Here is a 16012-nt window from a genome sequence, read left to right as displayed (position 1 = left end):
ATGTACAATGCGTGCTCAATGGCCATACCAGGCCCTTTTGGAAAAACAAAGGCAGGCCAAATTAGGTTTACACCAAATGGCTTCCTCGTATACTCCAATATATCCTATTGCCTGCCATTTCTATTTGTCACCATGAAAATTTCATTAGACAAAGTCAGCCATTATCCCAAGCTACTCTTCTTGCTAATATATTTTGTAATAGAGATAACATAAATTCATTTAACTAGTAAACCCAGGTAGAATAAAATTTGTTTACCTGCATTGTATTTAACACTGATAACTCTGAAGACATATTTATTTCAATTAAGCTAAACTTAAACTAGCTTTTATTTACCAAAGATTAACCCAGATGCCAGAATTTGAAAAACATTTGGATTAGTTTCTATATTGCTGAATTTTAGGAATACTTAATTCATAAGCACTTATTTTTAAGCCAGTTAAACAGGGCTCTTTTACAAATTAATTTTCACAATACCATCTAAAGGTAGAGGGGAAAACATCACATGCATGTAACATACATCCATAGACATACATAAACACGCAAAAGGACACAGAGACCCTACAGCTTCCATTCTAAAATCTTAGCCATGAATCATCAGGTATAACAATATAAAACTCACTAGTTTACAAATAACAGTTGAATCCAAATTGGCAGACAGAACAAGTTAAGGTTACCCACTCCAACGGCTAGAGCATTTTACTAATATTTGTGAAGAAGACTTTTAAGATTTGTATTTGTCCTTGACAAGTAATCTTAAGGAGGCTGTAGACCAGATTTTGGGCGAGAGAGCTTTTATGGCATTTTGTATTTTAACAGGCTTCTTTCACCCTCTTTTTTTCCTTCAGTCTCAAGTGATTGTAGGCAGAATTTTAGTTACCTCCTTAGGGTGTTTACATTTCAAACACATAGTAAGATTTACATCTTCAAGGAACAGAGAAAGAATGTAGGTTTTCTCCTAGGAGTTTTGGTGCCTTTTGGATGGTTTTGGCAGTCCCAATAAAATATAGTAGCACTGCCCTGTAAATTGGGGAAGCATCCTATGAAACTAATTCTCTGGATTCAAGGTCAAATGAGGCTTGTTCAGAGGGGGTCATTTGGATCACTATGGTTGTGGAAATGATAAACCCATTGGACCACGCCAATTTTGAACAGCAGAAGATGGGCCTCATCTTAATGTTTTCCATTCACTGTGAACCTTAGCGGTGTTCATTGCGATAGAAGAATGGGCACAGGACCAGGGAGTAAATATCCAAGTGAGGAGAGGGAGAGCCCTGGTATGAATATCTGTGGCTCAAGGGGCCTTTGCCTTCACTTTTCCTCTTCAATAGACACCTCAATAACCCTGTCGGGTTTTCCCTTGGCAGCAGATATGCCTCATGAGACGTGCTTTAATTCTGCTTCATTCAAGGGAATGTCAAGGGGGCTCAGGATCTGTGGGATCTCAGAGGAAATAAGCATATAGCCCAGATGGGTCTTTTAAAAAGTTGTGGATTTTAGGGTCTTTAAAGATACTGGTCAGCTGATGCATTTTGGCAGCTGTGAGTAATAATTCAGAGTCCGTTCCAAGCAAACAAGAAAAGCTGCCATAGCCAATTAGTTCTCCTTTCTCCTTCCTGTTGCATAAAATCTTTAAGAAAAGTTTGAATTTCAATTAAGGTATAGTTTTTGATCTCAGTTTATACTTCTTGTTTTTACCCTTTTACCTTAATCTTTCATGTTGTTACTAGAAAATTTTGGCTATCATCACTGTGAGCCCTCTTTATAGGTGGCTGCTTTCTTTTCCATGGTGTCCCAAGAGACTTTTCTGGGACTGGGGTTTGCTTCCACTAGTGTGATATGCACAAGGTCTATGGGAAATGCCCCTAGGCCTCTGGAGCATAATACCAGAGTTTGGACATGTTGGTATGCCATTGCATTGAGCAATGCCCGGGAAGCTTCCATGGGGTTTTGCATTTATCAGGGAGCTGGTGTACCTCCTCAGGGTTCTTGGGATGCAATGGCACTACATGTTCAGGAAACTTATATTTGTCCATTAATTTTTTTTAGTAATATCATGACAGGGATTGGACCCACAATATTCCATTGGGTCAGGGGATGAAGAGCAACAGTAGAGGCCTCTGTTGTAATTTCCCTCTGGTGGTACCAAGGCTATTTCACTCCTCTGGGACAGAATACACAGTCCAGGCATGACCCACCAACTCAGTGGTTGCGAACCGAAGTCTCCTGTCCTCCTCACCTATGGGAATCTTTTCCTCATGACTTTAGCCCAGAGCCACTCCTTGGGCAGGACAATAGCCTTGCAATCCAATCCTCCCTCCTTAGGTCTCCTTGGCCTTGAGGCATGGAGGACCCCTACACAAATTAATAGTCAATTAAGGTCTTTGTAATTAGTGGTCTAATCATCTCGTTAGATCATACGGCCTTGATCACATTACTCTGGGTAGATCACTGGATTATTATGGAAGCCAGGAGCTTTTGGGTTGGATACTGTAGGCAATATACAACAGAGTCAATATGTGAAAGCATATAGCAGCAACAGACCCCAAGCAGGTGGTGCTCCTTTCCCAGACGGTGTTACTCACCTGAGTTAGGTGGTTAGTGAGCAAACTGCAAGTAAGGGGCATTCCCCTCAGTTAATTGCAAGGGCAATCACACAATCCTGGCAACTACCCCAATTGTTTTATGCCAGTCTCAGCCTATCCATAAGCAATATTGTGGTTGGACTGGCCCTTGATGTTCTTATTATGATTGTAAAAAGCCCTTCAGCAATAACCATTAGGAAACTTTGAAAAAATGAAGGTTTTTTACTTACAAGACCTGGAAATTACACAATACACCTGGGGACACACAGCAAGAAAGAGAGTGTGTGGACCAGGGGTTCTGCTTTTATTGGGCTCAAGGACGGGGGCCTAGGGTTTTGTGGGCTCACTCTTTATTGGTGAATTTAAAACATAACAGTGGGAAGTTAAAGCATGGAAAGAGAAAAAAAATAGCTCAAATGGTCCATTATTGAAATCAACCAAGACTCTAAAACAGAGGCGCCTCCGTGGGAGGAAGCAGCCTGGCTCTTTACCTGCTTGTGTGGCTGGCCACATGTTTATTTGAGACAGCCATCTTTGAAGTTGACGTCTCTTTGAAGTGGATGCCTTGGCAATCAAAGTTGAAGTCAGAAAAGCAAAAACAATCATCAGGGTTTACCCTACAACAGGTCTCTTTGCTACCAGTCTATTGAATTTCAGTTATACTATGCTACCATTTATGGAGGGAAAAAAAAGAACTCTTTAGTTTGAGTCCATAGATAATACTTTTAAACAAATCAGAACTGATCTGGAAATACATATTTTAAATCTTGATAATAATAATCTAATTGGATTATTTTTAGGAGAAAAATTTCCCCCATCCCCAAATTAAGGATAATTATGGAGCTGTGGGGCTTTCACTGTAAAGAAGATCCTGTCACTGGCTCCAGGCTAGCGAGGAGTGTGGTAAAACAGAAAACGTGGCTGTGTATCAGGAAGATGATCTTGTAAAGAGAAAGCAACCTGCTACAGGGGAGAAAAGGTGTATGAGTTTCAAAAAAGCGAAGAGTAGGCAACTGTCAGGGTGTTAGAGAGAAAGAGAGAGCCAGTCCTCTCTGAGGTCTAGAACATGCTGCAAATCATAAAGAGAGGAGATAAGGCCAGTGGAAAGAGTGGCATGATTGTCCAAAGATGTGGAAAGAAACTTCCACAAAGATTCTGGAAAAGGTGCACAAAGAAATCTGGAAAATGTGCAGCAGGGCCAAATAAGCCTGAAGCCTGGGCAGTTTCTCATACGATGCAGCAGAGTATGGGACAAGTAGGGACACTGGAATCAGAAAGCTGGGACGAGTTCCTGACCCTGCCGCTCAGTCTCCTCTCCTGTAACATGAGAATAATAGTAACTGCACACGGGTTTGTCATAAAGATAAGTGTTTTCGTGCAAGTTAAAGTCCTCGTGTATTGGAGGTGTTCAATAAATGGTAGCTTTAGTTAGAGCGGGGCAATGCAGGAGGGGACAGCTCCAAGGAGGAGCTTCTAATTTTGATAGTCTTAGCCCTCCTCTGAGTCCCTGGATTCTGATCTTGACTTTGTCTTGACGTTTGCCACCCACACACTCTGCCTTTCTGACTCCAGATGGTAATTGCCATCTCACAAGCCAGACTATCTCCTACCTACACTGACTCATAGCAATCGGTCTGGCTCTCCATGTCCCGTCCTACCAACGCTCCATGTTAACTCTGTGGGCTTCAGAGAAGGTGTCGAAACATTTTAAAAGGTACAAATCTCTTTGCATGCTTTGAGATCTTCAGACTTTTCAAACACTTTCATTTTCAGAATTATTGAGTACTGATAGAACCCTCGGTAAAGTATGACTACCAGTGGGATACTATGTTCATAAAATTTTTAAACTTTGAACAAGTTCAGGACATATATTTTTGTTAACAGATCATCAAAATGTGATGGACTTATTTCCATTCGAATTGGAGAGATTTTGAGGGAGAAAACAAACCCAGCATTTCAAATTATTTATCGTATAACTGGATAGACAACAATTTAGAGAATAGCAAACATCTTTTGAACTTACCTTAAATAGATATTATGTTCTGTATTTTGCCAAGATAATAGCATTATCATAAAGAAAGTGGAAAAGGTGTGGCAAAGCTATTTTATATATCCGTTATGAAACTCTAATTTATGTTTTCATGAGAAAATAAGGATATAGGGGCCGGCCCCATGGCCGAGTGGTTAAGTTCGTGCGCTCCGCGTTGGCGGCCCAGGGTTTCGTTGGTTCAGAACCTGGGTGTGGACACGGCACCGCTCATCAGGCCATGGTGAGGCGGTGTCCCACATGCCACAACTAGAAGGACTCACAACTGAAAATACACAACTATGTACCGGGGGGCTTTGGGGAGAAAAAGGAAAACTAAAATCTTTAAAAAAACAAAAAGAAAATGAGGATATAAAATAATATATGGTGCCATGTTTTAAGCGTGGACAAAATTATGTACAGTCATGTGTCACTTAATAATGAGGATACATGCTGAGAAATGCATTGTTAGGCAATTTCATTGTTGGGTGAACTTCACAGAGCATACTTACACAAACCTAGATGGTATAGCCTACTATACACCTAGGCTACATGGTGTATACTAATCTTATGGGTCCACCATTGCATATGTGGTCTGTCATTGACTGAAACATCATTATGCAGCAGATGATTGTATGTGTCCCTTTAAGGAACTTGTGCCTTCAAAGACCTCATTTTCTTCATGGTGCACAGAACAGTCTGGCAGAAGCAAATGTGAAACATGACACTGTTTAGGTTTTTCAAAGTCAATTTTTGAGGAGCAATTTATTGAGATACAATTTATATGCAGCAAGATTCATCATTTTTAGTATACCGGTCTATGAGCTTTGACAGTAACGTGACCATCACCACAATCAAGAGACAGAACAGTTCCAACACCCAAAACATTATCTCATATCCCTTTGTGGTTAATCCTTGCCTCTACCCTCAACCCCTAGCAACCCCTTTATCTATTTTCTGTCCCTATGGTTGTGACTTTTCCAGAATGTCATACAAAGCTTTTTAGTCTAGTTTCTTTTTTGTAGCATAATACATTTACAATCATACACGTTGTGTAGTTTGTCCCTTTGTACTGCTGAGTAGTATTCCATTATGTGGATGTATCCCAGTTTGTTTACCCAACTGAAGGACATTTGGGTTATTTCCACTTTTGGGCAATTGTGAATAAAACTTCTATAAACATTCATATACAGGTTTTTGTATGAACACAAGTTTTCATTTCTCTTGGGTAGTGATATGCTAGGTAATACAGTCTATTTTAACTTTATAAGAACTGTCAAACCGTTTTCCACAGTGTCTGCACCATTTTTTTGCACTCCACCAGCAATGTTTGAGAGTTTCTGTTGCTCCGTATTCTTGTCAACACTTGGTACTGTCAGTCTTTTTTTAGATATTCTAATAGATGTGCAGTAGTATCTCATTGCAATGTTAACTTCCATTTCTCTAATGTGTGATGATGTTGAGACTCTTTTTATATGTTCATTTGCCATCTATATTCTTCTTTGGTGAAATGTTTAAACTTTAATCCATTTTTTAATTGGGTAGTTTATTTTCTTATTATTGAGTTTTGGGAGAATATGTGTGTGTGTGTGTGTGTATACATATGTGTGTGTGTGTGTGTATGTATATATATATATATATATATATATACATACATAATCTTACATGTATATATGTAAGATCTCATCTGCATCCAGAGACCTGAGAACCAGAAGCCTCGACGTCTGGGAGTAGGAAAAGATAGGTGTCCTGCCTCAAACAGAAAGACCAAATTCACCCTCCCTCTACATTTTTCTTCTCTTCCAGCCCTTAATGGATTGGATGATGCCCACCCACATTAGTGAGGGGAGGAGGCAATCTTTACTCAGTCTATCTTGAATCAGTAATCTCTTCTGTAGACATCTTCACATATACACCCAGAAATAACGTTTTACCAGCTGTCTGGGCATCCTTTAGCCCAGTCAAGTTGACACAGAAAATTAACCATCACAGCCATCAAAGGCATACTTCACCTCTGTCGCTGTCCCTGTCTGATAATTCCAACATCTGGGTCATCTCTGAGTCTGACTCTAGATGTCAGACTCATCTGACATCTTGCTCTTTACTGTGGATTATTTTGTCTTGCTTTTCTGTGTGTGTCTCATTTTTTTTTTTTATTGTCAGACATAAAGTTTAGAACAGTAAAAACTGAAATAAATATAATTTATGCATAGAAATGATACACCTCTTCTCCTAGGTCATTAGTGTGGGATGAGGTTTCACTCAATCTAGTCAAGAGTTAAGATGGGTTTGCTATGGTGACCTTGGGCTCACCATGAACTTCAAATTTCTCTGGAGTTGCCTGGTGCTTAGGGCAGGTATTGTTTTGACAAAGGGTTTTCTCAGTGTTCTTTTTTGTCCCCTGTGTGCCTATGTCTCAGACAGTCCCTCTCCATGCCCTTGCCCCTTCTGCTGTGGTTGACTGCTATTGCTTTCCACCACTTGTGGGGAGAAGGAATGGGCTTCTCTGTTGTTCTGGCTTAGCCTCCATCCTAGGCAAGCCCTGTGTCACAGGTTGGGTGGAGGTTTGGTAGTGGCTTTCTCAGTGATCCTGTCCCCATCCCCGCAGCATTAGGAAATCCTAATGCTCTGGGTCCAGGATAGTTTGCTGCCCTCCCCCCCGGGAATACACAGTTTTATTTCTCCTCCACTTCCCCAGCCACAGTCAACCTTCATATGTGCTCTGGGAAGAGTTTGCTGTCCTTCGCCCAGTGGCATAAGGCTTTGGGTCTAGGCAAGAAAGATGCAGGGGAGACTTTGTGCCTTTCCCATCAACGAGCTTCTCTCGCCTCCGTGCCCACACTACCAAGGGAGGCTCTATCCAGTCTTCTGCCCTGACCCCTTCTTTTTCATGAGTGCTTGGAGAAGATCCAAGGAAAAGAGTGGGCAGGTCTCCTTATGTCTTCACTCCTAGAAGTTCTATACTCTCACACTAGCCCACACTCAGCTTTTGTTACCAATTTTACCTCACTCTAGTGGGACACTAACCCACATTCAGAGGAGCTCTGAGGAGGGGCCCACAGGTGGGCCTTGTACCCACAATCCATCCCATCCTCAGCGGTTTTCTTTCCTGTTTGATGTTGCAGATTTGAATTGAAACCGAAGCTGAGCATTCAACAGCACAAGCTTTATTCAATGGCCAAAGAATGGAGAAGTGAAACTATGTTCACAAGCCAACTTCTCAGCTCTTGGTGTGATTAAGCAGCTAATACACAGGGTCTTGGTAATGAAGGGGAGGAATATCCACAGTTATTCAGGGAAATGGGCAAGCTTTTCCCAGGGAACAAGGGTGCCTCCTCTTTTCTTTCCTTATTTGCTTATGTCCTGCTGTTGCCAATTGTAAACTGTCATGGCACTGGTGGGTATGTTATGTAGCATGTTGATGTATTACAATGAGCATATAATGAGCTGTGGGGTCTATGTCAAGTCAAGTCAGGCTGCCATGTTCCCTTCAACCTATTTTAACTGCTTTCAACTATATGTCTCAGCCATCTCTTCCTTCCTCTTTTTGTGGTTTCCTGTAAGCTAAAGAGAATACGTTAGGTTTGTTCTAAGCAGGGCTGTCAGTAAAGTCTTAGAGGGGTGGTGGGCTGGGTGAGACTTTTAGCAATTTGTTAACAAAAAATTAGCTAAATTCTTCTTACCCATTTTCCCCCGCAAAGTGAGTCAGCGTTTATGTCCCTTCTGTTCTTGGAAATAGCCGTCTGTCTTTAGATTTTAAGTTAGATGATTGGCCTGTGACCCCAGTTTCTGGTAAGTCAATAAAAAAATTATCATTTTGTAGATTATCTGGATTTTTCTTGTTACTGTGGGAGCGATGGTGTTCCCGCTGGCTAACTAGATCCTAGACTGAAGCTGGAAGTCCTCCAGGGTTGATTTTAAAGCAAATAAAACTTCTCTTGGACCAGAGAGGAAACTCTAATTTAACAAACACATGTTTAATGAGCGATTGGACTTTAACTATCTACAACTAAAAGTAAGTAATTCTGTCTTATATTCCCTGTTGATTGAGGAGGATGATGGCATTCAGTGAGACTGTGAGAAGGTTTGCTTTTGAGACTGTAGGCTAATTTTTAACTGAAAACAGTATATTTACCTAAATTAGTGGAAAATATAATATAGTAAGTGCTAGGATAGGAGTTCTTAATCCTTTTTTTCTTTTTTTTTTTTTTGGTGCCATAGAACCCTTCCACAATCTATGAATCTTTTCTCAAAACAATGTTATTAAATGCAGGACTTAAAATATACAGAATTAAAAAGGAAATCAATTATATTGAATTATCGTTTTCAAAGTATTTTTAAATACAACAAAGAAATATATTTCTCACATTAAATAACAATATCTAGAGTCAGGTCTAATAACTACTGTAATTTCAAAGAGTGGTGAGAGTAAATGCTATTTCATGCTATCTGCAAAAATTGTAACCTGATGCGAACTATTCGTGGTTTCTAATGGTTTGAAATTAGATATCGCTAATGCTATTGAGCTTTATTATCTACATTCAAATTTTTTTAAATGCTGAATTTTAGTGAGATGTTAGTGAAAATAAAGATGTAATCTTTTTCCCATCTAAGTTCACAGACTTCTCTGATTTCTATCTATGGGTCCCGCTAGGGGCACACTGGATTAAGAAACGTCTGTGCTAGAAGCCGAAAGCAATCAGAAATAAAGGGAGAAAAGTCAGAGAGGGCTTTAGGGAAATTCCAGGTGGAGATCACAGCATCTGCAAAACTGAGGATGGAGCTGAGGATGAGTGCAGTACATTCAGAGAACTGAAAGTAATTTGGTATTTTGGAACACAACTACGATTACTACTACCGGTTACCCTTCAGTGAGGACTTTTTAGATGCCAAGTACTGTATTAAGTATATTATAAACACTTTTTCCTGGAATTTAGTCCTCACAACATCTCTTTGAGGTAAACATACTTGATTTCCACTTTAGAGATGAAGAAATTGGGGTCCAGAGATTTTAAACAACTTCCCTAAGATCAAGTAGCTTGTGTGTTGCAGAGCATGTATTTCAACCTAGATCTGTTTCACTCAAAGCTCACGAGGGACTTTGGGTGTGTCTTCATTTGTGTGGGAGGGAAGCATTTCAGTCTGGAAATGCTCAGGGATGAAGAGTCTTCAATGCCATACTACAGAGAGTGCATTCTCAAAACCAATGCAGAGTCTACTCTCCAGCTTCAGCCCCTGCCTCTTCACATGCTCCTTAGCCACCTTGGACCACTATCATTCCCAAACAAAACTGATTTTCCTAACTTCGTGCTTTGCATATGCTTTGCACATGCCTGGAATGCCATCCTTCCGAGGCTGCCTTTTTCTCCTGGCTAACTAGAACTCACCTTTCAAGACTTCATGGGTGTAGGTGCTATCCTTGTTTAGGAAAGCTAGAATCCTAAGCTTTCCAGAGGCAGGAAAAGAAAGCAGAGTAAGGGCAGTCCTACCAAGAAAAGAATGCAATATGGGGTACGAGCAGCAAAGGGTAATATATTTTTGAAGCTACCTTCTAGGTCAGAAAAAAGGTGGCATCAGAAGAGGAATCAAGAGGAAAATTAGAGGGTTTATTTGCCTATTAAACAAGATGGTTGAGCTTACAGGGGAAATGAAAGCAGCATATGCTAACTATAAAGAGTACTGCTTCCTTGAACAACCCTATCTGGGGTTCAGCCCTACATAATATGTTTATAATGTTTGTTTAAGTTTCCTTTTGCATTTCAAATATCAAATTGTTAAACCTTGAACAGGAACATTATTTTTTAAATTGCTTTCTCCAAAGATTTTTATAAATTTGAAACTTATAAAACCAGTAAGTATTGGTATATATGCTTCATAGAAAATCCTTTTATCAAAAATCCATTCAATCAGTATTTAATGAGAACCTAAAAATGTGCAAGGCACTATGGGACATGTGATGAGTTCTACAGCAGCAGAACCTCTAAGATCCTACACAGAGGTTGCACATTTACACTTCACAATCATGTTTTCTTTGCTCCAGATTTTTAAGAATATTAAAAATTCAGGAGATTTCACATAATCATCTGGATTTCTGGCTTCAATTGAAGAAGTGGTGGATTGGCACCACTGGACTTGCAGTCCCAAATGAAATGGACTGGGGCTGAACGGACTGCCTTTTACAGACCAGATGCTTGCTTTCCAGGACACCATCGGCACCACCACTCTGCCAATCTCGGAGTCTCAAAATGTGGAGCCATTCTTGACGCTGACCTTGCTCATCCTTCATATTCAATCAGTCAACAAGTCAGTCCAGTGTCTACCATATCCTTCACTTCTATCTCCTCCTTTTCACTCTAACTTCAATAATGATTCCAGGACTTTATTACCCCCTGATGAGAACTGTAAGAATAATAGCTAACATATATCGAGCAGCACTCATTGTGTTAAGCATTTTATATGAACCATCTCATTTAAGCCTCACATCAGCCCTTTGAGATAAATTCCATCACAGTCCTCATTTTACAATAGAGAAAAGTGAGACACTAAAAGCTTAATGAACCTACCCAAGGCCCCACAGCCTGCAAGTAGTGGAGTCTGCCTCTCGAGACTCTACTCTTAACCCTACAAATAAATCACACAGATAGCTTCAAGGTTGGGTACAGGGAGCCCTGGCGCCTTGAATCTTTCCAAGGGGTAGGAAGGAATAGAATGCTTTAAGAGAATCATTTTCCAGTCCAGATCTTCAACTTCTATAAATATTCTTTCATGAAATGGATCTGCCTGCTAACTCAACTAAGGTCTCAGAGTCCTCTTTCACCGTGACCCTTCTTTCACTGATTATCCCTCACCCATCTTGAATCTTACTAGGGTGCATTGCCCCAGAGCGTAAAACCCTCTAGGCAGTAAGCAAAATGACAACATGAAATATTGGTGTAGATGTTGGGTGAATAGCTTTTTCACTTGGGTAACAAATGCTTTCAAGGTTCAGTCCAGTTACAAGTTCCACACCAACCAGGGATATAGAAAGATGGAGTGTTGTTGCCATCCTAACAACACCCTAATAACTTTTTCTTCTTGTTGTTGTTATTATCACCTTCAGTGCACCACAGCCTTCAAATTCTTTGTTGTCCTATGCTTAGGGTGGGAGCTGAGCAATAGGAAGGTCTTTTCTCGGTGTTCCTGCTGGCCCCTCTGCTCTCAGCCATCTCTGAGGCCAGGGTCACCGTGCAGTCCCTCCACCAGTTGCAGGCTGCTCTTGTGCTGTTGTTACTGGGTACAAGCCCTGGGATGGGAGCAAGAGAGATTCTCTATTTTCCTGGTCCAGCTCTGTCTTAGGCAGGTCCTCTGTGCCTGGGTCTTCGAGACAGCCTTCCTCAGAATTCCTGCTCCTTGCCTATTTTTGGCCTGTTGCTCTTCTAGACAATGATTAGAATCAGCTTATAGAAGTCTGATAGAATTTGGGGGAGAACTGCAATCTTTATGATGATGTTAAACTTTCCTATTCATAAACATGACACAGGATTCCATTTATTCAAGTCTTTCTTTTATGTCCTTCAATATTTTATAACGTTGCCCATAAAAATCTTTTATATCTTGTGTTAATTTTAGATGTTACTGCAAATAGGATTTTTTACTAGTATATTTTTAATTGGTCATTATTATTGCTTAGGAATACGGTTGATTTTATATGTCAATTAGTTTCCTAGAGCTGCCATAACAAAGTACCACAAAATATGTAGCTAAAACAACATAAATTTATTTTCTCACAGTTTTTAGGGTAGAAGTCTGAAATCAAGGCGTCAGCAAGGCCACGCTCCCTCTGAAGGCTCTAGGGGAGAATCCTTGCTTGCTTCTCTCAGCTTCCAGTGATCCCAAGTATTTCTTGGCTTATGGCAACATAACTCCAATCTCTGCCTCCATCTTCACATGGCCTCCTTCTCTCTGTGTCCACTTTTCTTTTTAGAAAGACATCAGCCACTGAATTTAGAGCCTAGCCTAAACTGAGAATTATTTCATCTTGAGATCCTTAACCAACTACATCTGCAAAGACCCTGCTTCCAAAGAAGGTCACAATCTGAGGTTCCAGGTAGACACAAAATTGGGGGGGACACTATTCAACTCACTTACAATCTTGTATAGAAGCTTGACCAAACTTTCTTATTATTTCTAATAATTTGTGGATTATCTATGTAGACTTTTATGTTATCATCAAACAGACAATTTTCTCATTTTCTGTCCCTTTTCCTTCTTTTTTCTTCCTAGGTCTTCTTAGTTTTGCTACAACTCCAGAAAAAATGTTGGATGAAAGTTGTGATGACAAACGATTTTAATTTGTTCTTAATTTTAGCATGAATTCTCCTAAAATTTCACAGGTAAGTGTAATGTATTCGATGTAGGATTTTAATAAATATCTTTTATTATACTAATCAAGTTTCCTTCTTTCCTAGTTTGCAATGTAACATTTTTACATTGTTTCGTTTTTAAATTTTGAATGAGTGCTGCATTTTACTGACATTTTTTCAGCATCGATTGAAATGATCACATTTCTTTCATCTAAATGTTAATGTGGCTGTCAGGGAGGAAAAACTGTTCTTCCACCCTCTTATGTTCTGTGCATGGAGTCCTGTGAATTAAACTGACAAAAGACAGATTAACAGAAGGAAAAAGTTTATACATATGCATATGGAAGCCAACAAATGGAATAACTGTCTTGTTAACTGATGACAGTTAGAGGTTTACGCACCTAATTTATCAGGGAAAAGGGAGGAGGGAGAAAAGGGTCTTGTAGGAAGAACAAATAAGTTTCTTTAGGAAAGGCAAATTGTTTTTTAAGAGAACAAACAGGATATAAGAAAGTTTGTGATACTGTTTGTTTATGCAGGTGCCAGTGGTCTTTCCATTTTCTTCATGGCCATGAAACTCCCAGGAGTGGCTATTTATAGTGGTCTCATTTCCCAGAAGTTGCTGCTTTTAATCAGATAAAGAACACTCCAAGAAGGCTTTTATCTGTATCTATTGAATCTTAAATGTCTTCAGCTTAAATCTTAAGTCTTCATACCAACTCTGGGGTCCCCAGTGGGTCCCCACATGGTAAAATACAATGGATGTCCATCATTGTCTTCCTGGGACAAAACTAACTTAGCCATTGAAGCCAGGTACCTGAGGATTAATATAGATATTCAATAAGAACATGATTGCCTTTTGACCTCTTTCCCAACAAGACATAGATGAATCTTGTCAATATGCTGTTTTCTTATTTAACTTGAGGGGTGACTCAAGTCTTGAGGATTGTGAGTTTGTTTTGCAGAAGAAAGAAAATGCCTTTGGGGAAGTTGTGATCACCAGATGGCCAGTCCCAGCAACTATTTCAGATTGCCCAGGGACTTTTCAGGAGTGACCACTTTGTTTCTCTGAAGCTTCCCCTGCCAAGCCCCTTAGTTCTATAAAACACCTCTGCTTTTTGCTCTGTTTGAGGCAGATTTGAGCAAACCCAGGTTCCTGCCTTCTCATTTTGGCCAATTCAAATAAAGCTTTCTCTATCTCCAAGCATCAATGTCTCAGTGTATGGCTTGCTGGGCACACAAATTTGAGGTTAAGAGGTTCAGCGTCACCATGATGGTTTTCTTCCCCATATATTACAGAATCCAATTGGCTAGTAATCTATTTAAGATTATTCACCTGTGTTCCATAGTGAAATTAATTTTCCCTTTCTTTACTTTCCTTGCAAAATAGTTTGGGGAATTTTCAGCCTCTTTCTCTAAATAGTTTATATAACATAGGTGAAATAGGGTAAAAATTGGGTAAAACTTGTGCCTTTGGGAGTACAGATTGGAGATTTTTTCTATTATGAATTCATTTTGCTTAATAACTACATTTTTAGAATTTTAATAGACTCTATTTCTTAAAACAGTTTTAGATTTACAGAAGAGTTGAGAAGATAGTACAGAGAGTTCCCATATACCCTGTACTCTTCTATTATTATGGTACATTTGGTACATATGGTATCATTATGGTACATTTATACTATGATAAAAATGTAAATATGTGGTATATATGACTATGATAACATATATACTATGGTACGTTGTTATAATTAATGAGCCAATATTGATACATTATCATTAACTAAAGATGATACTTGATTCAGATTTCTTTAGTTTTTACCTAATATCCCTGTTCTGTTCCACGATCCCATGTTACATTTAGTTGTCTTGTCTTCTTAGGTCCTTTTGGCTGTAATAGTTTCTCAGACCTCCCTTGTTTTCGATGATTAGACATTTTTGAGGAGTACTGATCAGGTATTTTATATAGAATGTCCTTCAATTTGGATTTTTCTGGTATTTATCTCATGGTTACACTGAAGTTATGAGTTGTGGAGAGGAAGACCACAGAGGCAGAGTATCATTTTCATCACATTAAATCAATGGTACCTATTATCGATAGGATTCACCCCTGTTGATGTTGACCTTGATTACCTGGCTGAGACTGCATTTGTCAGGTTTCTCCACTGTAGAAGTTACTCTTTTCCACTATTTCCAGGCTGTAGTCTTTAGAAGGAAGTCACTATGCACAGAATAATTGCTTTTTCATTTGAGCTTTTTATTCCTTCTCCCATCAATTTTGTTGTCATATAATTTTAAAATATTTCCTCTGTGTCAAAGCTTGCAAATGGATTGATATAAAGTTATTCTAGTACTTTCTCATGATTTCAGAAATCTTGGTATCAGCTTTGGTCTACCCTTTTTTAGTCGCAAAATTAATTATTTGTATATTTTCTGGTTTTCTCTTGATCAAATTTACTGGAAAGTTTCTTACTTTTTAGTTTTGTTCTAAGAATTAGCTTTTTATTGTGTTGATTATTTCTATTGTTTCTTTGTTTTATCTCCTATTAGTATCTGCTCTTATATTTATGATGTCCTCACTTCTACTTTCTTCAGATTTGCTATGCTGTTCTTTTCTAATCTTGACTGGGCCATCTAGCTCATTCAGTCCTAACTTTCATTGCTATGTGATAGCCGCATTTGCAGTTATAGACTTCCCTCTTAGCGATGCGGTGGCATTCTACAACATTTGATATAAACTACTTTCATTGTTATTCCCTGTCAAATATTTTGCAATTTCATTGTGATTTACATTTCAATGATGAACTTAAAAGTTGCTGAGATTTCCCTTGTGACCCAGTATGTGGTCTGTCCTTGATTTTCACACGCACTTGAAAATAATGCATTGTCTCTTTGTTTCCTTGGTTTTTCCCCTACGTTTTTGGGATTCTTATTAAATGTGGATATTGACATTTTTATTTCTTTGCTTCATATCTTTTAACTTGTCTTTCATACTCTTTGAACTCTAGTCTCCTTCTTGATGATTTCTGGGAGAGGTCCTCAACCTCATCTTGATGATTTC

General features: G+C 39.2%; 1 protein-coding gene across 3 annotated transcripts in view; it reads left to right on the top strand.

Moving 5' to 3' along the window:
- Nucleotides 1-8256: 8256 nt before the first annotated feature.
- The window catches only part of NXPE4 (neurexophilin and PC-esterase domain family member 4), a 27178-nt gene continuing 19422 nt past the window's right edge, over nucleotides 8257-16012 (top strand). The window contains exons 1-2 of one of the 3 annotated variants that reach the window (XM_046637563.1): nucleotides 8257-8401; nucleotides 12957-12981. The gene's annotated coding sequence lies outside the window, so the exon portion shown is untranslated. Of the gene's footprint in view, nucleotides 8625-12871; nucleotides 12982-16012 lie in introns of all 3 variants that reach the window. The other 2 variants (XM_046637561.1, XM_046637562.1) reach the window with 2 other exon arrangements.

The sequence above is a fragment of the Equus quagga genome, chromosome 14, assembly GCF_021613505.1.
Source record: "Equus quagga isolate Etosha38 chromosome 14, UCLA_HA_Equagga_1.0, whole genome shotgun sequence".
Lineage (NCBI taxonomy): Eukaryota > Metazoa > Chordata > Mammalia > Perissodactyla > Equidae > Equus > Equus quagga.
The sequence above is the reverse complement of the archived record's forward strand: the minus strand, read 5'-3'. Positions and strand labels throughout refer to the sequence as shown.